The sequence below is a fragment of the Pinus tabuliformis genome, chromosome 5_1 (genome assembly GCF_031772625.1).
Source record: "Pinus tabuliformis cultivar Carrire ecotype Pingquan chromosome 5_1, CPIR1, whole genome shotgun sequence".
Taxonomy (NCBI): Eukaryota; Viridiplantae; Streptophyta; class Pinopsida; order Pinales; family Pinaceae; genus Pinus; species Pinus tabuliformis.
In genome coordinates this window covers 214,388,885-214,412,275 of record NC_142305.1, presented here as the reverse complement: position 1 = coordinate 214,412,275, position 23,391 = coordinate 214,388,885, and the positions used below count along the sequence as shown (strand labels likewise).

At 39.3% G+C, this 23,391-nt stretch overlaps 1 protein-coding gene across 2 annotated transcripts in view; it reads left to right on the top strand.

Moving 5' to 3' along the window:
* Positions 1-23,391, top strand: part of LOC149164160 (DNA-directed RNA polymerases II, IV and V subunit 8B-like) — a 205,398-nt gene that overhangs the window by 30,803 nt on the left and 151,204 nt on the right. The window contains exon 1 of one of the 2 annotated variants that reach the window (XM_089431975.1): positions 6,270-6,294. The exons of the other annotated variant lie outside the window; for it this stretch is intronic. The gene's annotated coding sequence lies outside the window, so the exon portion shown is untranslated. Of the gene's footprint in view, positions 1-6,269; positions 6,295-23,391 lie in introns of those variants that run through there. 2 annotated transcript variants of the gene reach the window in all.

The window sequence follows — 23,391 nt, the reverse complement described above, 5'->3', positions numbered from 1 at the left end:
CACCATTATTTTTGGACTAATGTCCTCGGAAAAACCTAATGTGGGAAAACCGGTGCAACTATCTGAGGGTTTTCTTATTAAGTAATATCAGAGTACAATCTGGGTGTCGGAACTGGCCTACCCAGCAGAGAATTTCCTTGGCAGTAATACCTCTCAATTTTTGACGAATCTCCTGGCTGAAACCCCGGATAATCCTTCCGGCAGCTACTCAACACAAATCTGCGCTAGAAACCCCAGCATCAACCTCTCTCTGGATTGCGTCAACCCCTCTTTGCCTCATGATGGCTTTGCATCACCTCGGATGGGTCTGCGTCAGCCCTGGGAGGCCCTACATCAGCCCTCTAGCCCTTTGCGTTAGCAACACTGGCCTCTTTGAGGCTTTGCGTAGCTCCCGGCAGCCTCTGCGTGATCCCTGGCTGGCTCTGCATCACTCTCCTTGGCCACTGTGTTGCTCTCTCGGCACTATCTCTGCCTCTCTGTCTCTCTGTACTCCAATGCCCCTCAGCTGCATCTCCCGATCACTAATTCTATCTCTCTTAGCAAACCCCGCTCTAGAGAATAGAATGAATGGTCACTCTGGTGTACTCTCCAAGTGACCTTCAAGGCTCCTCTTATAGTTTTCCTGTTGACATATCAACGGCTGAGATTAAGTCCCTAATCAACGACTAAGATTAGATCTGGCTTGATCCATGTCTTTTGAACCATTCTAACACAGTTTCATATTAATACACATTAATATTTTATTTTCCCTAAGTTTAGTCTTAGGGACTCCATTAAAAATATTAATTATTTTAATATCTCCTGAACTGTTTAGAATCTGCCCAAACCCTTTTTGGGTATTGAATATCTCATGTGCCCCAACCTTTCCACCAAATTTCAGGCTAGAGCACATCTGATGCTACCCCAAATCAACAAAACACATGAGTTCTCCATAACCCATAAATTGTTTATGGAAATTCCACCTAGAAGTCTCTCAATTAGATTATTAACCTATTTTTAATGTTTCCCAAGTCTAAACTTAGGAAAACTAGTTAATTAATCAATATTAATTGAGATAAGGTGTGAATTATCTAGAAACTCACGCGGATCGACAAGAAATTAATCTGGTTCCTTGATTAAGTTTTAATCTTGGCCGTTGGAGGTCCAACAGAGAATTATAAGAAGAAGTCGATGGGTAGATGGAGAACACACTTATGGGGTTCGATTTCCTTGGAGAGTTCGATTTTTCAAAGAGCCAACAGTGGTCGGTCTAGTTAGAGCTTCAAAAGGAAGTAGAGACAGTGAGGAGCAAAGGCAGTGAGCTGAAGGAAGTTTTCCAGATCCGGTGAAGAGCATTGCAGAGAAAGACCGAAGTTTCTCCAGAAGGCTACGTAGACCCTCAAGGGCAGTTCGATTTTTGCTGAGGGGAAGACGTTTTCCATTTCAGAGGTCGGGAAGGACTCCCAAATTACCGAAGAAGCATTTTCCTAGTCAGCAACAAGTGGGAAGGCTTGATTAGCAGTCGATTCAAGCAGCACGTGCAATATGCAACTTCAGGTTGACGCAGAACCTGTGCAGGCCTAGTTGGACGACTTACTTGTTAGTGGCTGTTGAGTGTCGGGATTACTCAAAATAGGGTAATTTCCCTCTAGATATTTTTGCCAGTGTTTTCTCTGTAGGATAAACAACATTTGACATCCAGATTGTACTCAAAATTTCTCACTACTGCATAGTAATAAAAACTTTCAGTTGCTCCCCCAATTTTCCCAAGTTGGGTTTTTCCGGGGACATTTGTCCAAAAATAATTGTGTTAATTTTTTTGATGTGTGTGCTAGCATTTCTTTGTTTCCAGCGCTATTATTTTCGCAGTTTTATTTGTGAAGGTTGCAGTGTGAATTATTTGGTATTTGCCCTAGCAGATAAATTGTTAAATTAGTTAACAATTAGAAAAATAATTTCCAGTTGCTGTAATAGGATTTCAGACTTGAAATTTTCACATGGTAGCAAAGCATGTTTGATCAGCCGGGAAGCTCAAAAGCGGAAAAGGAGGATTTTGCTGTTTAGAGGGAACAACAGGTCGAAATTCTCAGAGGCTGCACAGTGCCTAGCAAGGCAATGCAAACTACTGGGAAAGGGTTTGATTTTCAGTTGCAGGGAAAATTCAATTTGCCCAGATTAGTGATTCTAGCAGGCAGAGGGAGCAACAACAACTCATATTTTCGTTGAGCAGATTCCTTGGTTGGACGCAGAGGGTTTTACAGCAACAAAATCAATGTTGGGGGAAGAGAAATAACACACACCAGGGAAAATTTTTCTCAGGGGACTTTGAGTTTCAGAAGTTCGATTTTATGGTTGCAGATTGGCAGTGGCTGAGAGTAGATTTCCTCACTCCAGAAGGGAGTGCGAATAGCAGAAACAACAACCAAGTAGAGGGAAGAGGGAATTTTCGACTATATTTCAGAGATGGCCACAACTGGACTTAGAGATCAGGATAGGTTGGAGGGAGCTTCCAACTATGTCATCTGGAAGGCTAGGATGTCATTCCTTCTAGATGAATATGGTTTGAAAGCCTACGTAGAGAACGTGGTAACAATACCCCAGGATGTCGATCAACTCAAGGAGTACAGGAAGGAAATGGAAAAGGCGAAGAAAATGATTTTGGATGGAGTCCAAGATCATCTAGTCTCACATGTGGCAGAGAAAGGGACGACTAAGGAGATGTGGGATGTTCTCTTCGAGCTATTTCAAAGTTCTTCTGAGCAGCGGAAGATGTTTCTCTAGGAGAAGCTAAGGAGCATAAGGATGCAGAAGGGCGAAAGTATAGATGGCTTCCTCATCGGGATTCAGGGAGTTTGAGATCAACTAGCAGCTATTGGGGAGGAACCCCAACCAAAAAGCTTGTACGATTAGCACTGAATAGTGTCTCAGATCACTGGCAGGTGTTTGTCAAAAGTATCTTGGGAAGAGACAAATTGCCTATGTGGGATAGGATGTGGGCTGATCTATAGCAAGGGGAGTTGAGGCAGGCTCTAGTAAAGAGTACCATTAGTGGCAACAACAGCAAGGATGTGAAGGGTGAGAAGGAAGAGGAAAATGTGGCCTTAGCATCTAAGGGTCCTAATCAGGGACAGGGGGAAGAGAAGAAGAAGGACCTGTCAAAGGTGAAGTGCTTCAGGTGTGGTGAGTTTGGCCACTAGAGTACTGAGTGTCCTCTTAGGAAGAAGGATAAGCAGGTTAAGTAGGACCGGGCGACAACGTCCACAAAGATCGATAAGTTGTCCTTCAGGCTAGAGGACTTCACGTTGTTTGTAGCTATACCTCGAGGAGTGAGCTAGGGAAATATGGAGCTATAGTCCTAGAGTTGCAAAGTATGGGCATGATCCCTTGAGGTGTCCTCATGGATCCTTACCTTGCTAAGGGGGCCCACAGTACTCATTAGGAAGATGGATCTGAGTCAGTTCATGCAGTCAGATTCTGGGGTGACAGTTGCAGACTAGTAACAGTCAGGTGCTGAGGAGCATAATGCAGTGTTGGCAACATTGCAAAGTGGCACAGTGCAGAGTTAGCAACAACGCAGATTCTTCAGTGGACAGTGCAGTAGCTAGTAGCAATTAGGACTCAGGAGAAAGATGCATCGTACTGAACACAGTGGATTCAATATTTTAGATGCTTCTCAGTTGCAGTAGTAGCAACAATAGATGAGAGGGAATTGCAGTCCAAATGTAGGTTTGGCAGTAGTATGGCAGTGTCAACAACAACACAAATGCAACATCAGAGTTGCACAGTGGTTGGTGGGCAGTGGCCAAACATCAACAGCGTGATAGAGGGTGGTATAGAAACAAGGTGTTGTGGCAGAATGTGCAGCACTAGAGAGAACACCTTCTTCGATAAGAGGGAGTGTTGGTTTCTGTAGCATCGAAGGTGTTCTAGTCTCAAAACCTTATGGAGAGGCTAAAACACATGAGTTCTCCATAACCCAAAAATCGTTTCTAGAAATTCCACCTAGAAGTGTCTCAATTAGATTATTAACTTACTTTTTAATGTTTCCTAAGTTTAAACTTAAGAAGATTGATTAATTAATCAATATTAATTGAGATAAGGTGTGAATTATCTAGAAATTCACACGGATCGACAAGAAATTAATCTAGGCCATTGATTAAGTTTTAATATTGGTCGTTGGAGGTTAGGATTATAAGAAGAAGTCGATGGGTAGATGGAGAACACACTTGTGGGGTTCAATTTCCTTGGAGAGTTCGATTTTTCAAAGAGCTAGCAATTGCCGGAAGAGTTAGAGCTTCAGAAGGAAGTAGAGATAGTGGAGGGCAGAGACAACGAGTTAGAGGAAGTTTTCCAGATTCAGTGAAGTGCATTGCAGAGAAAGGCCGAAGTTTCTCTAGGAGGTTGTGCAGACCCTCAAAGGGCAGTTCGATTTTTGTTGAGGGGAAGACGTTTTCACTTCCAGAGGTCGAGAAGGAGTTCCAGAGTGCTGGAGAAGCATTTTCCTAGTTAGCAACAGGCAAGAAGGCTTGATTAGCAGTAGATTCAGGCAACACGTGTGGCAGGCAGCTTTAGGTTGATGCAAAACCTGCGCAAGCCCAGTTGGATGACTTGCTTTTTAGTCGTTGTTGAGTTCTGAGATTGCTCAGAGTGAGGGTAATTTCCCTCTAGATATTTTTGCTAGTATTTTCTCTGCAGAATAGCCAACATGTGGAATGCAGATTGTACTCAAAATTTCTCATTGCTACATAATAATAAAAACCCTCAGTTGCTGCATCGATTTTCCCAAGTTGGGTTTTTCTGGGGACATTTGTCCAAAAATAACCGTGTTAATTTTTTTATGTGTGTGTGCTAACATTTCTCAGTTTTTAGCGCTATTATTTTCCACAATTTTATTTGTGAAGGTTGCAACGTGAATTGTTTGGTACTTTCTATAGCAGATAAATTGTTAAATTAATTAACAATTAGAAAAATAATTTCTAGTTGCTGCAATAGGATTTCATACTTGAAATTTTCACACGATCTATGAAGAAAGAGTTCGATATGTAACTGGGAAGCAGGAAGAAAAAGAGTGAAGGTCTAGGAGAAGTCAGAAGGACGAAATATCTTGTTTTTGGGCTCTATCTCTCTCACTTGTGCAAAGATCTAGGGTTTATGGTGTTGCAGAAGGAGGCCGAAGTTGCAGGTCTGAATTGTAGGAGGACAAAGAGCAATATCTTGTAGCTGGGAGGAAGGATACCCTACCTTGACCTCATTTACCTTAGGAAGAGCTGTCTTGCTCTATGAAGGTCTTAGGTGGAGGCAGAATTAGGGTTTCCAGAGAAGCTACAAGGTCGAAATTGCAGGATGAGTTGTAGTGTTGAAGTTGGCAGGTCAAAGTTGTAGTTTGAAGTTGGTTGGTGCAAAATCAAGTAAAGTCTTGTTGGAGTGCTTACTTGGTACTTGGAGAAGGACTTGGTCTAGGTTTTGGGTCTTCATGTCTCATTTTGAAGCAGATTCTATATTAAGAGAAGAGTTTACTGGGATTTCCCCTTGGAGGGATTTTGCCTTGGCTAAGAGCCTAATTTCTTTGTCCTTTGTTGTTGTTGTTTCGTTCTTGATATTTGTTTTATGAAAAGATCTAACTAAAGAAAACAAGAAGAATAACTAAGTTCACAAGCAAATATTAAGGTTAAGGAAAATAAAAATCAAAGCTACATGTTGTCGCACAGAATGTCTAGGCATTGCGACAATGACTTAGATCAGGGGCTGTCACCCTGATCCCCAATCTCTCCATTTAAGTTGTTTCCCAACAATAGACTAAGGGGGGTAGACCCTACGGAAATGGATGGAAGGAGGACTATTTGAGAACCAATCAATCCGGGAGACATAGTTGATCGGCCAAGTACTTGTTTATATCTAGCAAGACTTTAAGGATTTGGTTAGATTTAGATGTTTGAAACCAGTGCCTTATGGAGTCAACTTTCTTGCTTGGTAAATTTCGGACAGTACATGATGGACAACTGTTGCATTAATGAGTAACTATCCTATATGAAATGCAATTTATATGACTTAAGTGAAATGTAAAAATCTTGGTTAATTCTATTTAAATGCCTATTCTAAGTATGTTCTTTGATCTTTGTCTATATTGAGCCTAAAGTTTATAGCGAATGACAGAGAAAAGTCAAGGTGAAGCACACAAGGGTGTGATTAACGATCTATTTCCTTGAAATCTAACGTACCCGTGCCTCCGACGTTGTAGAGGTTGTGGCTCTGACGACTGCAAGGTCACCGTTTTAGACACTAAAAAGACTAGACTTCTCAAGAGAAGACACAAAGGTATTCTTATCTTTCTTTCAACCAAGTTTATGCTTGGAGGTTGATTATTAAATGCAAGACTAACTTAGAATGCAGTCTGCAAGAAGGAATTAGAAGATGATTAGTGAAGTGAGATTTGACACTTAGATTTACGATTTTTTCTGAGTTATATGTTAAAGTTTCAATTTCAATTACAAAGATAAATGCTCACTCCAACAAGACAATGACTGAAAATGAAACTTCACATGATATTCAATTTACCACCAATCCATAACAAAAATCTCAATGTAAAAAATGCTGATGACAAACGCTTGAGATTCAAAACTAATTAACAAAGAGATATTCCAATATCCCAAATATTCAGTTAGATCAAGATCAAAGTGCAACTTTTAGAGTAAATAACCATCAAATAACGAAGACAATAACCAGAGTTTCTTGAGTCTGATTACTGAACTCAAGTATATGAAATAAATGCTCTTTAAACAGTGAGTTTTATGTATATGCAATTCAGATCTGGAACTCAAAATATAAATGCTAATTTCTGAAGTAAACTGTGTAAATGTCTTCTTCAAAATGAGCTAACAAACATTGAATTTCAGAGACATATAAATTGACAGCAGTTATGTTTTAGGACAATAGTAAACTTCAGAAATTTTAATTTATATTCAGGAAAGCAGAAAATTATCAGTGAAATTAAGATGACAAACCAATGCAAATATGCCCAAAAGTCCTCAATTAATTACTTCTAAAAAATATTGAATTTAGATGCAAAAAAGCAAGGGACAATCACTTAATTATATGAGCTTATATTCGTTGCTTATCTTGTCAATGTGTTTTTAATGCCACTTCTTAAGTTAATTCAATGCATGGGCAGCGAAAGAAAAGGAGGTTTAGAGAACAAAACCTGAGGCACACCAACCCAAAAAATTTGATTTCTTACCACATGGATAAGATCAAAGTCCAAAAAATTATGCAGTGAATAGAAAGATGGGCTGTGAGGGAGAGAAAAGGGGTTATTGTGGCAGCGTTGGAGTGTTGCATGGAGGGATAAAGGAAACACGACAGCAAGGAAAAGGCCTTGCGATAGGCCTAGGGAGACAGGGATGCCGAGAGGAGGAAGAGGAATGGAGGGATAAGGAGAAGGGAAGAGCATGGAAGAAAAAGCAGCGAGGGTTTAGCGGGGAAAAAAGGCCACGACAGCAGGAAAAAGGAGGCCACAAGCAGAGGAGAAGGGTTGTGTTAGGCAACAAGGGTCACAACAGGCCTGTAGGCAAGAGAGGGAAGGCATCCGCATGGAATAAAGGTTGGGGTAAGGGTTTTAGGGAGGAAAATAGGAAGGCCGAGGAGGAAAAAGGGTTGCGTGAGGGTATTTAGAGGGATCTTAGGGCCACGCTGAGGCTTTTAGAGGGCACTGTTTGGTCTCTAGGGCCCTAAAAAAGTTTGATTTTTTTTCCCAATTTACTAAGGGGTGCCAAAACCCCAGATTTGAAACTTTTAATGAAAGGTCTTATCGTTTCTTCCCTGCAAACAAAAGTTTGAGGTTAGATCTTGCCCTCTAAGGCCTAGATCTCCTTAAAAAACCCCAAGATTTCCTTGATAAATCTTAGATCTACACTTGCACTAGCAAAAAACGAAATACCCAAAACCCAATATTTACAAAATGAGACAAAAATCCCAAGACCCAAATGTTATAAATTTAAAATAATTTACAAAATACTTCAGATCTATACAAGTAATCTATAGATCTATCAGATTTGAGGAGTATGAGTCTGACTCCGCTCCCAGATCTATAGATTTAAACTCTCTCAAGCTAGATTTGTCTATTTAGCACAGATTATTGAAGATAAATAAATTTTTTAATTTAGGTACTAGCCCAAAAAATCCCTGCAAGAGGAAAATCGTTACATTATCTTAGGATTAGGAAGGCTCTTCAGATCTGATACCTCAGGAGTTGGCTTTGCCCAACTAAGGATTTCCCCAAATGCCCAATTTTCTGAATACAAATGATTTATGTAGACTTCAGATTATACTGTCAGATTAATAGAGACAGAATAACAATGTGATTTTTCTAGAATTAGAAATACCTGCTAACTCTATTAAATTAAAATGCTATTTTAAACCCAATAAACTATGCAAGATACCTGTACAATAGATTATTCCTCAAAGGCTATTAACCAACAATTTATAGAGATAATATTCAACAGAACATTAAAAACAATATCACCATAAGATGAAGCGGAAGAGCACCACCATCAATGTAAACCCAAAACCTTTGCATTATTATTATTTCAAAAAGGATTTTAAAAGAGTTGTAAGAGCTAGTACACGATCCAAAGATTGGATGATGTGAGACAAATGACCTCTAATTTATAGATAAATTCTCCAAACGACTAGTTGGCTTGATCCCCGTCAAAGTAATCTCGACCATTGATAAAGATTTAATTATCTTTTAATCTTCTCCGTTGAAATTATTTTATTTTTGAGGAAAATTTGATTTTTTCATTTAATTTATTTTTAATCAACTCAAAATTAATTATTTTGAGTTGATCTCCTTAAAAAATTAACTTTCACTTAACTACCAAGGCCCAAGGGTCCAAAATGTCTCGAAAATTTCAATATTCCCTTGGCCGGAGACCTCCAAAAATTTTCTCTAGAACCCATGAATTTTTTATTTGGAGAATTTATTTTCCCTAAGACTCTTAATTTTGACTCTAATTAATTAAATTTCTGGCTTAGGATTTTTAATTTATTTTTGCCAGAAAATTTAATTAATTGACACATGAGGAGATTAATTATTTTTTCCAACTCTAATATTTTAGCATCATGTCTAAAATATCATTTACATAAGATAATTACATTTGACCCATGAAGGGGAAAAGCCTGTTCGCTATAGACCCTCAATTATTTACCCAATTCTGCGACTCAAATATGATTTAGTAGACTAAGTGATGTGTAATAAATAAATTTAGCCAATTAGCTAAAATTATTTCCAAATTAATTTACAGAAGACTCGACTAGAACACTAGGACTTACCTAAGATCTTGACGACAAAATCCACCCTAGCTTTGGGGTGAGGTTGGAGGGAAAAACTCTGTCGATCATTTGTGTCTAAAAACACAACTGAATCAGTGAGACGAAAAACCTCCTATGATAGAAATCGTCACCAAAATAATAGGCTTACCTAGATTGTTACATACATAATGGTTTTACTAAGATCGTTTACATTATAAAAATGGAGAATGAGTTTACGACTTTAACAAATTGAAGATTGATGATGAATTCTGGATGATCTAAATGATGAAATCTCTTTTGCAAAAAAATGGGTGTATCGCTATAGGGTCGTTGACATGGAGTGGTCAACATTGCCACTTTACATTTTTCTAACATGGTATCAGAGCTAAGGTGAACAATGAAGGCAACTGGAAGGACACTAGAAGGAATTACTTGTTAAGGGGAAGGAAAAATGAAACTCTCAAGGAAAGCCTGAAGGAGAAGACTTCAAGAAGAATTATCTCTTGAAGGGATCTAGTTGAAGACTCATTGGTAGACCTCTTTAAAGGAAGCATTAAAGGATCTTATCATTCATCTACCTTGGAAGCTATTGTTGGAAGAATCCTAGGGAACATCTTTCAAGGAAGTCTCTTCAAGGATCTTGAAGGCATCAAGAAGGTTGAAGACATCATCAAGGAAGAGGAGTATCTCAATTATCAAGTAAGTATCATATTATTACATCATGTCTGAATCTACAGGTCATATGGGTTCTTTTTGCAAGGAGAGCAATAAGCTCATTGGAGCATCAAATTATCTAGCATGGAAGAAAAAGGTTGACCTGATACTCAAAAAACAAGAAGTAATGGAGTATGTTACTAGGGAAATTATTGAACCTAGCAAAGACAAGACTCAAGAGCTAGCAAAATACAAGAAAGGGGAAGTAAGGGCTCAAAGGATCATAATTGAATCCATTAAAGATTCTCTTGTTCCATTTGTTGCAAACTTGAAAACTTCCAAGGCTATGTATGACAAGCTAGTGAATTTGTACTCTATAAGTACATCAAGACAAAAGATGTCTTTGTGGAATAAGTTATATAGAATGAAGAAATCAAAGGATGAGGATATGGCATCCTTTCTCATGAAAGTCTCTCAGCTAAGAGACCATCTACAAGGACTTGGGGAAACAATATCTGATTCGGAAGTGACCATTTGTGTACTAAATGCACTACCACCAAAATGGAGCAGCTTTGCAACAAACATCTACTCTAAGAAAGTTAACTCCTTTTGATGAGTTGTGGGCTCAATGCATTATGAAAGAATCAAGGATCAAGGTAAAATATGACATTGGATCAGATGAGCAGTCTCAAGCCTTTCTAGCCCGAGTCAAGAAGCTGAAGAAGGGAAAGTTTGGAAAGTCCAAGAAGAAAGACATGTCCAAGGTTCAATGCTTTAAGTGCAATGAGTTTGGACACTTTAAGAGGGACTGTCCAAGCCTACAAAACAACAAGAGAAAGGAAAGGAGTGAAGCTCATGTAGCTGAGGCAATGGGAGAACCTGAGAAGAAGCCGAAGAAGGAAGAAGTGAAAGATCTTTACTATTAGAAAAGGCATCTTGGTTGGTTCTTGGTAAAATTGGCATGCATTGTTTAGAAAAGTTTGGATTTTACATAACATCATAGAAAGAAGCATGTGATAGTTGCATAAGTAGAGTCTACTTGGTTAAGTTGCTTTGTAGAAGTCATCTAGTCTTTAAGAATACATAGATAGACCATTTTGCATATTGATCATCCAAGCATTATCTAACATTATGTTAGTGGTAGTCATATTGCTTAGTTGGATCATCATGATCTTGGAAGAACCATCATTATAGAAGGTTCTTAGGAAAAACACTATGACAAGGTTAGTGTGCATTCCATGTAATGTGGAGTCAATACTGATATAGGGATGAAATGCAATGGGTCAGGATACAAGCTCTTTGTGATATATATATATATAGCTAGATGATGGAATAAGGAGCATAGGAATGCACATTGGAAGTGACCCTTGGACAAGATTCATGTGTAGAATCTTATAACATGCTTAGTATGAATGTATGGAGTTTGAAAGAAATATATTTGACTTACTTAGGAATGTATAAAATATTAAGACTTTCTCTAAAATATGTAAAATAATGATCAACATCCAGTTATAGTCTTTGAAAGAAAAAGTTATAACTTGGTAATCAAGTTTGATCCTTGGTCAGTCCGATGCATGAAGGAAGTTTCAAGTGGAGAAGGTTGATGAGGATGTTGATGGAACGAGAAAGTCATCATAGTGAGGTAAGTCTAATTTGTTTATGATTTGGTTATCTGTTTAACATATTATTTTTGCTACCTGAAAGAATGTTGCAGGAATACATGACGACAGCTGAGGCAAGTTCAATTGTGTGAATGGAAATGTATGAAGAATGTTGAGAGAAGCTCAATATCTAATACCTAACAACTATGAATTCAAGATGTGTCCATCTTGGGATTAAAAGGTAGTAGTATGAGAAGATAACTTGAAGTTCTAAGAAGATCACTTTCTTGAGGAAGCCATGATCAGTCTAAAGATCGGGAAGCTCAATGCAATGCCTTCATGTTGAAGATAAACGTGATGAGCAAAAGAGATGACCTGGATCTTGTCATAAGAATGAAGAGTAGAGATGGCTCCGTTATACCTCGAAAGAAAGCAAGAGATGTAGAAGAAAGAGGGAGTCATGCAGGGATGAGGATCAAGTAGCTGGTACTCTTATGAAGACACGCTGTAAGGCTTGTGGTGTTGATTTTCCAAAATAGAAAGGAAGTTTGGAATCTCCTCCAAATTTGAGAGGGAGCAATAGAGTCTCCTTAATAAGGAGCAAGGTTCTATTCTCAAGATTAAAGGAGAATAGGGATATTCTCTCTGGTTGAGAGGGAGTGATGTTGGACATCACATGCGTGTTCTCTTCGTCAGGTGATGAAGAGAGTATGACAGAGGGTTGGATAAACATATGTGGTTTCCTTGAGGATATAACATCCAAGAAAGAAAAGGTATTGACACTTTTTGAGGATGTGACAGGTATCCAAGAGAAGAGTGGTCGAAGAGGACCAATATTCTTGGAGGATTGTTAGTTTTTGGAGTATCAGAGGTGTTATAGTCTCAAAAATTTGTAGAGAGGCTAGAATACAAGAGTTTTCCATAACATAAATATTATTTCTGGAAATTCCACCGAGAAGTGTCTCAATTAGATTATTAACCTATTTTTTAATGTTTCCTAAGTCTAAACTTAGGAAAACTGGTTAATTAATCAGAATTAATTGAGATATGGTGTGAATCATCTAGAAACACGCACAGATTGACAAGGAAATAATCTGGGCCCTTGATTAAGTTTTAATCTTTGCTGTTGGTGCTCCAACAAAGGATTATTAGAAGAAGTCGATGGGTAGATGGCAAACACACTAGTGCAGATACTCAGTTGCCTAGGCAATTTGATTTTCTCAGTAGTAGAGATCTAGCAGAGGAGATTAAGCCAGAAGGTGAGTAGCAGGTGGTAGAGGAGGTTAACAGCATTTATGGAGGAATTCTTCCAGTTTTGGAAGAGGTAGTGAGAGGAAGTGCGAGTTTGCCCAGAGGGACTGCACAAGAACTGCGCAGGCATGAACAACAGAGCAGTTTGATCTAGTTGGAGGAGCAATCGATTCAGTAACTAGTGGTCGAGATTTTGATCAGGACTAGTGAATCAGTTCCAGAGCTAGAGAGAAGCAGAGATGCAAATTTCAGGAGCTTCCAGAAGCAGCAACAAGGCTTGCACAAACACTACATAGAGGCTGACGCAAAAGGAATTGCAAATTGTTTCGGGAGCTAAAATCAACCCTGGGGTGAGGAAAAATCCTCACAAAAATTTTGCCATTGATTCTCTCAGATTGGATTGTCAGTTTAACATCCAAATTATTGTACTCAGATCTACTGAAGAATATTAATAAAAACCTCATCCGCTGCATGGATTTTTCGGCATTGGGTTTTTTTTCGGGGACAAATATCGAATAATAACGGTGTCAAAATAGTTGTGTATGTGCTAGAATTTCTCAGTTTCCAGCGTTTTATTTTCCACAACGTTTTTATGGTGAAAATTTCAGTTGTGATTTTATTCATTGTTTGTTGTAGCAAATAAACTGGATAATTAAATTTATAGTTAGAAGAATAATTTCTAATTGCTGCAATAGTTGAAATTTTCACAAGGACTCAAGTATGTGTTAGTTTCTGTAGCATTGGATGTGTTCTAGCCAAGAAATTTGGTGGAGAGGCTAGAATACATGAGATCTTCGAAACCCAAAAATCGTTTTTGGAAATTCCACCTAGAGATGACTTAATTAGATTATTAACTGATTTTTAAATATTTCCCAAGTCTAAACTTAGGGAATATGGTTAATTAGTCATAATTAATTAAGTCAAGGTGCGAATCATCTAGAAACTCACATGGATTGACTTCAAGATGATCCTAGCCCTTGATTAAGATTTAATATTGGCCGTTGGAGACCCAACAAAGGAGTATAAAAAGAAGTTGATGGGCACTTGGAGAAGACACACTAGAAGTTCAATTTCCTTGGTAGATTGATTTCCAGAGAGCAACAATAGTTGCTGGAGAGTCGAAGATTAAAGCAGGGACAGTGAAGGGCAGAGACAGTGAGGTTGGAGGAAGATTTTCAGATCCAACGAGTGCATTTGCAGAGAGGCAGAAGTACCATAGTGAGGCTGACACAGGGGCTGCACAAAATCCTTTAGAGGGCAGTTCGATTTAGCTGGAGAGAAGTTGAGTTTTAGTTCTAGAGGTCGGGAAAGGGTTCCAGAAGGCCAGAGAGACAGTTTCTCAGCCAGTGGCAGATAGGATGGCTATAGGAGTAGTTGATTCAAGCTAAGCGTGGAAGATACTGTGCTATGGTGATGCAGGCCAGCGCAAAGGCAGTTCAGACGGCTCACTTGGAGTTGCAGTCATAGCTCGGATTTGTTTGTGGGGTGAGGAAAATTCCTCACCAAAATTTTGCCAGTATTTTTCTCTGTAGGATTTCCAGTTTCGACATCTAGATTATTGTACTAAGAATTTCTCACTATTGCATAATAATAAAACCCTCAACTGCTACACCGATTTTCTCAAGTTGGGTTTTTCTGGGGACTTTTGTCTGAAAATAATAGTGTCATATTTTTATGTGTGCTAGATTTTCTCAGTTTTCAACGCTATTTATTTCCACAATTTTATCTGTGAAGGTTGCAGTGTGATTAATTTGGTATTTGCTAGCAAATACATTGTTTTTTTTTTTTTTTTTTTACAAAGTCGGTTGCTAGATGCATTCAAAAAAGGAGGAGAATAAGCTCCGATTTTACAAAGGATGAGCTCACAGGATTAGCTTGTGGCTGTATTACATTATGACAGTTCACAAAAATGCTTTTACTGTTCGATTGAAAGGTCCTAATACAAGTATAAATTCTGATAAATTGGGACAGAAGCAGGCTGACTTTGCAATACATCTAGTCGATACTTATATGGCTGATCTGTCGGGCATTGGAGGCCTCCGGATGGCTGTCTACTGCTGCAACTCTTGCACTGGAGGAGCTGGTGCTTGGACCGTTTGAGCTGTTGATCTTGTCCAACATGAACTTGAGGATCTCAACTGACTCTTGGATGTGTGCACAGGTATTTGAGAGAGCGTTGAATTGCTCCTGCAGAGAGGAAATGCGGTGCAGAAAAAGATTGAGGTCAGCCTCATATTTTGCTGTGAGAATCCTTGTGGCAGCATCGATTTTCTCATCTAGCAGGCGTTGATGAGTTCTGACTTGTTCAATCTCGGCTTGAAGGTCCCGGCAATGCAAGCAATCCTCGCTTCGATCCATAAGGAGAACTTCAGCGCTGACTTGAGGCAACTTTGGAGAAGAGCACGCACTTACTGCAACTATAAGTCTGAATACAGTTCTGAGAGAGCTATCTATCTGAGAACTGGGCGCTAAAGCCGAACTGGATAAACCACAACAGAGCAAAACAGGGGAACAGAGGAACAGAGAAGCGGGAGTGACTGAATCAAAGAGGAGGATTCGGTCTAGGGGGGACCTGGAGTTAGAGGCGAGGCTCGGCCTACTGAAGATCACTACGGAGAAAGCGAAGGCAAATGAACAAAGGGGAGAAGGGCCGTGGAGATGAGGAGGAGGCTTGCTGGAATATATAGCGGGCAGACAGGGGCAAGAAGAGGACCAGATCACAAGGAGGAAGCAAGGGCGATCACGGGTTTTACTGTCCAAGATTCGATTTGCTGTGTCAAAATCTCCAGAGATGTGATACGACTGTAAAGTCAGGGATTTGCTGCAGTGAATATCAGACATCTTTTGGATTTGGTCAGAGTCCTTATTAGCAGAGGCGCAGTTCAATGGAGGGGATCGATTTGGAGCGATCATGAATATCAGGGAATGAATTGATGCAGGTTCGCGTGGTTGCATAGGATACTTCCTCTTTCCCGTGAGCAGGCTTGACTGGCTCTTTTGTCTGCATCTTGGTTGTTGGAGCGGAGGACATGAAAGAATTGGTACTCCAAATCCTGAGTTAGCAGACTTTTACATCGATTGATGATTTGATGTAAAAAGAGATTGGATGCTTGTCGATTGCTATTCATTAAGCTTATTATGATGGCAGAGTCACCAAATATGAGAGCTTTTTTAATCCCTTGGACCTGAAGTTGAAGGATGCCTTGGTAGAGGCCCAGAGCTTCAGCTCTGTTGTTGGTTAAATTTCCCAAACCCCATTCATAAGAGGACACTGGTACGCCTGAAGGGTTGAGAATGATGCCCCCTGCTCCCGCTGCTCCCGGATTAGATTTAGATGCTCCGTCAAAGAATAAAGAATGAGAATTCTTTGATTGGAGCCATTTACTAAATTCTTCCTTTGTTAGGCGGATTTTCCAATGTAGCAAATACATTGTTAAATTAATTAAAATTAGAAGAATTAATTCTAGTTGTTGCAAGAGGATTTTGGTTTTGAAATTTTCACATGGTATCAGAGTGTGAGTGATCATCCGGGAAGCTCAGAAGCGAAGGAGAAAATTTCCCTGCTCAGAGGAAATAGAAGGCTGAAATTTTCATAGGCAGCGCAGTTCCCAGACAAGGAGGCCGAATTATTGGGGCATGAATTCGATTTTCAGTTGCAAGGTTGCAGAAAAGTCGAATTGCCCGGGATTGTGATTCCAACAGTCATAGGGAGCAGCTGCAGCTGAGATTTTCGCTAAGGAGATTTCTGGTTGGATACAGAGGGTTTTGCAGCTGTAGAACCAACGTTGGGTGGAAGAGAAAAGCACACACAGAGAGAGGAATTTCTAGATTTCTCAGAGGGTTTCCAGATCCAGTTTTCTTGAGGAGATCTTAGATTTCTAGTTGCAACAGGCAGTGTAGGTTTGCCAAAGCATTCAGTTCAAGTTGTTGGGATTGCAGTTCGTGTGGCAGTTTCTGGAGAAAGACATTCGGAAAGGCTGAGCGAGTAGTCTTAGAGAGCAGTTAAACGCAGAGCTAGGTAGACAGTAGCAGTTATGTACATTCTAGGAGGGAGTGCGAGTTTCAGAGTTGGTAGCCGAGCAGGAAAGGGAGGAGATTACTGTTTAGTTCTCCATTTATCTGAGTTTCGCAGTTTTTTGTAGCTTTCTAGAGATGGTCGTACGAGATTGCCAGACGAGGCCGTGCGAGTTAGCTAGAATGTAGATCTGGGCAGTAGATCGACTTTTAGTTGTCAGAGACAGGTGCCAGAGGAAGTGCGTATTGCAAAGAAAGAAAGGGTCCCAGCTAGGGACCAGGCTCGATAGGAGATAGTAGGGCACCAGATCCAGGTGGATGAGGAATTTGAGACTCCAGTGTGCTAGTTGGGCAGGGTCCAACGCAGTTGCAAGAAAGAGATTAGTCAAATAGTTATAGATTGTTTCAACGGGACCATCACCTTTGCTATAGGGGCCCACAGTGTCACAATAGCAAGTTTAGTGTTAGCGGATGTAGTCATTCAGATGACAACTGCAAATCTAGTTGCAGTCAGTACACGTGAGATAGTTGCAGTGACACAAGCAATGTGAATTGCCCAATTGCAGTATGCAGGTGCAGTTCCAGCCATAATATTCCCAGTGCAGAGCTATGCAGTCCAGTTTCCAGTACAGGAGGACAGTGCGAGTTAACAAGAGGGAGTAAAGAGATTTCCCAAAGGGAGATCGAGACTTAGCGAGAGTCTAGCTTCAGAGGGAGCAACCCTATGGAAGCTAGTGCTTCAGGATTTGAGAGATCAGACTCATTATTGCAGTAGTTGCAGCAACAGTGCAGAGGTAGCAGTAGCAGTATGAGTAGATCAAAGTCCTAGAGTTGTAGAGTTGGGCAAGATCCTTGAGGTGTCCTCCTCATGGATCCATACCTTGCTACAGGGGCCCGCAATATTCAGTAGCAAGATGGATCCATGGCAGTGGATTCAGTCAGTACTAGAGTGACAATTGCAGACTAGTAGCAGTTAGACTCTGATGAGCGCAGTGCAATGTTAACAACAAAGCAGGTGGCTTAGTGTAGAATTGGGAGCAACACAAAGTCTTCAATGACAATGTAGATGCCAGTAGCAGTCAGAGACTCGGGAGACAAATGCATCACATAGAACACAGATGATTCAGTATTTTGGATGCTTCTTAGTTGTAGTTGTAGTGATAAGAGATAAGAGGTAGTTGCAATGCAGATGCAGAGTTGGTAGCAATATAGTAGTGTCAACAACAACACAGATGCAACATCAGAGTTGCGCAGTAGTTGGTGGGCAACAACAACCAGACATCAGTAGCGTGACAAAGGTGATACAGAGGCACGGAGTTGTGGCAAGATGTGCAACACTCTAGAAAGAGAACACAATCATCGCTAAGAGGGAGTGTTAGTTTCTGTAGCATTGGATGTGTTCTCGCCACAAAATTTGGTGGAGAGGCTAGAATACATGAGATCTCCAAAACCCTGAAATCATTTGTGGAAATTCCACCTAGAGATGGCTTAATTAGATTATTAATAGATTTTTAAATATTTCCTAAGTCAAAACTTAGGGAATATGGTTAAATAATCAGAATTAATTAAGTCAAGGTGTGAATCATCTAGAAACTCACACGGATCGACTTAATGATGATCCTAGCTCTTGATTAAGATTTAATCTTGGCTGTTGGAGACCCAACAGAGGATTATAAGAAGAAGTTGATGGGCTCTTGGAGAAGACACACCAAAAGCTCGATTTCTAGGGAGCAACAACAGTTGCCGGAGAACCAAAGATTGAATCAAGGACAGTGAGGGGCAGAAATAGTGATGTTGGAAGAAGATTTCTAGATCCAATGAGTGCATTTGCAGAGAGGCAAAAGTACCATAGTGAGGTTGACGGAAGGACTGCGCAAAAACCTCTAGAGGGCAGTTCGATTTAGCTGGAGAGAAGTTGAGTTTCAGTTCTAGACGTCGGGAAAGGGTTCCAGAAGGCTGGAGAGAGTTTCTCAGCCAATGGCAGACATGAAGACTACGGGAGCAGCTGATTTAGGCTGAGTGTGGGGCTGAGTGTGGCAGATACTGCGCTAGGGTGACGTAGGCCAACGCAGAGGCAGTTTGGACAACTCACTTGGAGCTGCAGTCAAAGCCCAGATTTGCCTATGAGGTGAGGAAAATTCCTCACTAGAAATTTGCCAGTATTTTTTTCTGTAGGATTGCTAGGTTCGGCATCCAGATTATTGTACTCGAAATTTCTCACTGTTGCATAATAATAAAACCCTCAACTACTGCACTGATTTTCCCAAGTTGGGTTTTTTTGGGGACTTTTGTCTGAAAATAACGGTTTCATATTTTTATGTGTGCGCGCTAGATTTTCTCAGTTTCCAATGCTATTTATTTTTGCAGTTTTATTTGTGAAGATTGCAATGTGATTTATTTGGTATTTGCCGTAGCAAACAAATTGTTAAATTAATTAACAATTAGAAGAATTAATTCCAGTTGCTGCAAAAGGATTTCAGTTTTGAACTTTTCACAATATGGAGATCTAAGATTAGAATAGTCCTAAAAGGACATATGTTGTGGACATCTAGATGGGGTATGTACTTTGTAGAGGTAGTGTCGTATCACATGTAAAGCCTCCCAACATAATGCTCTTGATTAAAGTAGAGCATGTCTAGTTAGGCCTTAGAGACAGTGTTGGTCATAATTATGATGCTTACAATATGGCTTATCAATCCAACTCTTCTTATGAGAACTCTTTAATTTGTGAATGATGTTGTACTAGTTGTACAATTATGAATACCTCCCTAGTTAAGAGGGAGTGTTGAGAAATTTAGCTAGTTTCAATCTTAATAATTGTTATAATCATTTCAATATGTATCTTATGTAACAAACAATAAAAGAAAAGAAAAATTATTATTATTTAAAGGATGGGTTTCATGCTCATTATTGATGGTATTTTAGGTAAAAGCATGTTCTTCATGCTTCTAGGGTTTGTTAGGTCTTAAGATTTATTGTCATGAGTCAAAGGAGTCAACATCATGTTTATACGATCCTTTCGGGCAAAATGTAATTGTAAAAAGAATTATTTTGAGTCTAGAAAGTTTGGGAAACTACAAAAGTACAAGTTGGCCCTAATAGTTACATCTTGGCTTAAAGGAGGGAATTCAACCCCTTAAAAGGCTATATAAAGAAGCGGTTCGATCTCATTTGTACATACTCACTCCACAAGTTCGATCTATAAAGAAAGAGTTTGATCTGTAGCTGGGAAGCAGGAAGAAGAAGAGCGAAGGTCTAGGAGAAGCTAGAAGGACGAAATATCTTGTTTTTGGGCTCTATCTCTCTCACACGTGTGAAGATCTAGGTTTTTGGTGCTGCAGAAAGAGGCCGAAGTTGCAGGTCCGAATTGCAGAAGGATGAAGAGCAATGTCTTGTAGCTGGGAGGAAGGATACCTTACCTTGACCTCGTTGACCTTAGGAAGAGCTGTCTTGCTCTAGGAAGGTATCAAGAGGAGACAAAATTAGGGTTTCCAGAGAAGCTGTAAGGATGAAATTGCAGGGTTGAAGTTGCAGGACGAGTTGCAATATTGAAGCTGGCAGGTCAAAGTTGCAGTTTGAAGCTGGTTGGTGCAAAATTAGGGAAATACTTGTTGAAAGGCTGACTTGGTACGTGGAGGACTTGGTCTAGGGTTTGGGTCTTTGTGTCTTATTTTGAATCATATTCTATAAGGAGAGAAGAGTTTATCGAGTTTTCCCCTTGGAGGGGTTTATCTTTGGCTGAGAGCCTAATTTCTGTGTCCTTTTTTGTTGCTGTTTCATTCTTGATATTTGTTTGATGAAATTATCTAACTAAAGAAAACAAGAAGAATAACCAAGTTCACAAGCAAATATTAAGGTTAAGGAAAATAAGAATCAATAAGTTGCCACTTTTCATTTTTCAAACAGGATGTTTGTGTTAAAAGACATACATCATTATGATAAGCGAATGAAACTTTTCTTATGAAGGATAATTCCTAGGAAAATCTGTTACTGTAGAATACCTCCCTCGCTAAGAGGGAGTGTTGATTATTTGTAGCATCGAGAGGCATTCCCGCATGCCAAGGAGCTTCCCAACTCAACAAAAAGAAATTATAATTATTAAAAGAAAAAATCAATTTTTAGTAGTCTATGTAGGCTCCAAGAAGCCTAGGTCAACCCCACCATTAGAGGTGACCCTTGGTCAAAAGGGCACCCATTTGACCACTATAAATGCACAAAGGAGATTTCCAATTTGTTGAGAAATCTAGGGCATTCAGAGTTAACATATTTCTTTGCTTGATAATTGCTTGTGATATACTTTTATAAATGCACAAAGGAGATGTCCAATTTGTTGAGAAATCTAGGGCATTTAGAGTTAACATATTTCTCTGCTTGATAATTGCTTGCGATATACTTTTACTTCTTAGCTTATAATCTTTTCTTTGTTAGCTTATTAATGTGTTCTCTTCATCAAGACGATTACCAATATGCATAATAAAAGACAAGTGACACAGTTTGTAGGCTTCTCAGCTAGGGCCAAAACCTATCACCTCTTGAGAGGAAAACTTGATCGAAATTCTTCTTCTAAATCTTCAATTGATAAGTACCGAGACCATGACACAGACCCTTGACTCTAGTATCCTCTCAAGAACCTTGTCACTAACCTTGATGCTCTTCCTCTTCCTTTTCTCGCCTTTCTTCTTGATCTTGAACTGTTCTCCTCAGCTTCTACTAGGGACACTGGGTCTCTATCCTGCTCACTACTCCTTTACGACTTCCCTTAGAGAATCTCGATCTCGAGGTCTTTGCTTCGACCTCCCGAAAGAATCCTTCTCTTGCTGCCCCAGAAGAAATTTCATTGCCCTAACTTCGCACTGCTCAGAAGAAACTTTGTTGTCTGAGAAGAAATTCCTTTTCCTTGATCCAGAAGAAACCCTAACTTCGCATTACCCAAAATAATCTTCTTTCTCCTTCGCATTTCTACTTCTTTTCCTTTCTTCGCACTTCTTGCAAGTCAAGTTGCTTGTCGAAGGTGTGCCCTTCAAGTGAGGCCGAGTTAGGCTATTTATACACTTCTTCATATGACCTTTAGGCCGACATGATGCTGCAGTTTGGCCAACTTCATCTAGAGAAAATCTTTCATCGTTGTAGGTCGACTTGAAGAGGATAGATGACAAGTTCTTGGAGGATACTTTACATAGACAATATTGATCTCTTACAAAGTGTAACATGACTTCATTACATGACAATGACTATCATTTTATGACTAGATGACAAATAAATCCTAAAGACTCTCAATGGAAGTCTTGACTCAAAAACAAAATCCCGTGCTCAGGAAACCCATGAAGCAAGTCAATATAATAATTTTAATTTTCTTATTTACATCTCATTACATAATTACATGTCATTATGAAGACCGACCTAGTTACACTTTTCCACACAATTCATCCATCCAATCAAACAACACTAACATCTAATCCACATGTGCGAAGTCAACAGAAAGAGAAGTGAAGTTTGACCAAATCTGAAGCTACCATGCAGTAGCATTGACCAAGTCTGTTCTTGCATGGTTTGACTGAAATTGCAGGCTGCCATTTGAGTATTGACTAAATCTTTGACAATTTTGATTGTGAAAGGATTGTTTTTTATTGCAGAGTCTCAAAAGTTTGATTGCAATTCTGTGCACTTTAACCAGTGTTGACTGCATGTCAACTGAGGCTGTTTGACTGAATTGACTGAGGAAGTTGCAGGACAGAAATTCGGCGTCCTTGGTTACAGTTGACTAGAAGCAAAATAGATTGAAAATCAGCGTATTGATACGAGTTGACTGAACTAAACAAAAATCAAATATCTTCTTTCCTTTGACCAGGTTTTACTGGTATTAGGGCTTTGAAATTGGCACAGATTTCTAGACAATTTATATTGTAAACTTCGTTGAAGATTGAATTCTCCTTAGAAGAAAATTTTGTTGGGTTTTTCCCAAGGTTGGGTTTTCCTAGGTAAATTTGTGTCTCTTGTGTTTGGATGTCTCTTTATGATTCTACTATTATCATTGTTCTACTATTGATATTTTCTATGTATAATTGCTTAATGTTTCATGTGACATATTTATAAATAATTAGAAGTAATTATCAAGATTAGAAGGTCAGTCTATTATAAGAAAAATCAACAACATTGAGAATTTATATTATAAAAAATCTATGTAGCAGAGAGCACATATGCCCAAAGAGCTTTGAAGCAAAAAATTTTTGAGATTTATTGCATTCCTTTAACAAAAATGGTATTAGAGGGCAATTGACTTATTGATGTTGAATTTTGTAAGTCTAGCCGTTAGAAAATTAATCTGTATTCTATTGTTTTATTTCTTCTACTTGTTTAAATTCGAACAAGTTATTTAATACATTTAAATACCAAAATAAACACAATACAGTCACAACATCTACAAATCATCAATTGAAAGAAAACAAGCACACAAGTGACACCGTTATTTGTGGAAAATGTCTCCGGAAAAACCCAATGTGGGAAAACCGGTGCAACTATTTAGAGGGTTATATGATTATGCAGTCTATCTGAGTACAACTGGGTGCCTAACCGACTCACCTGACAG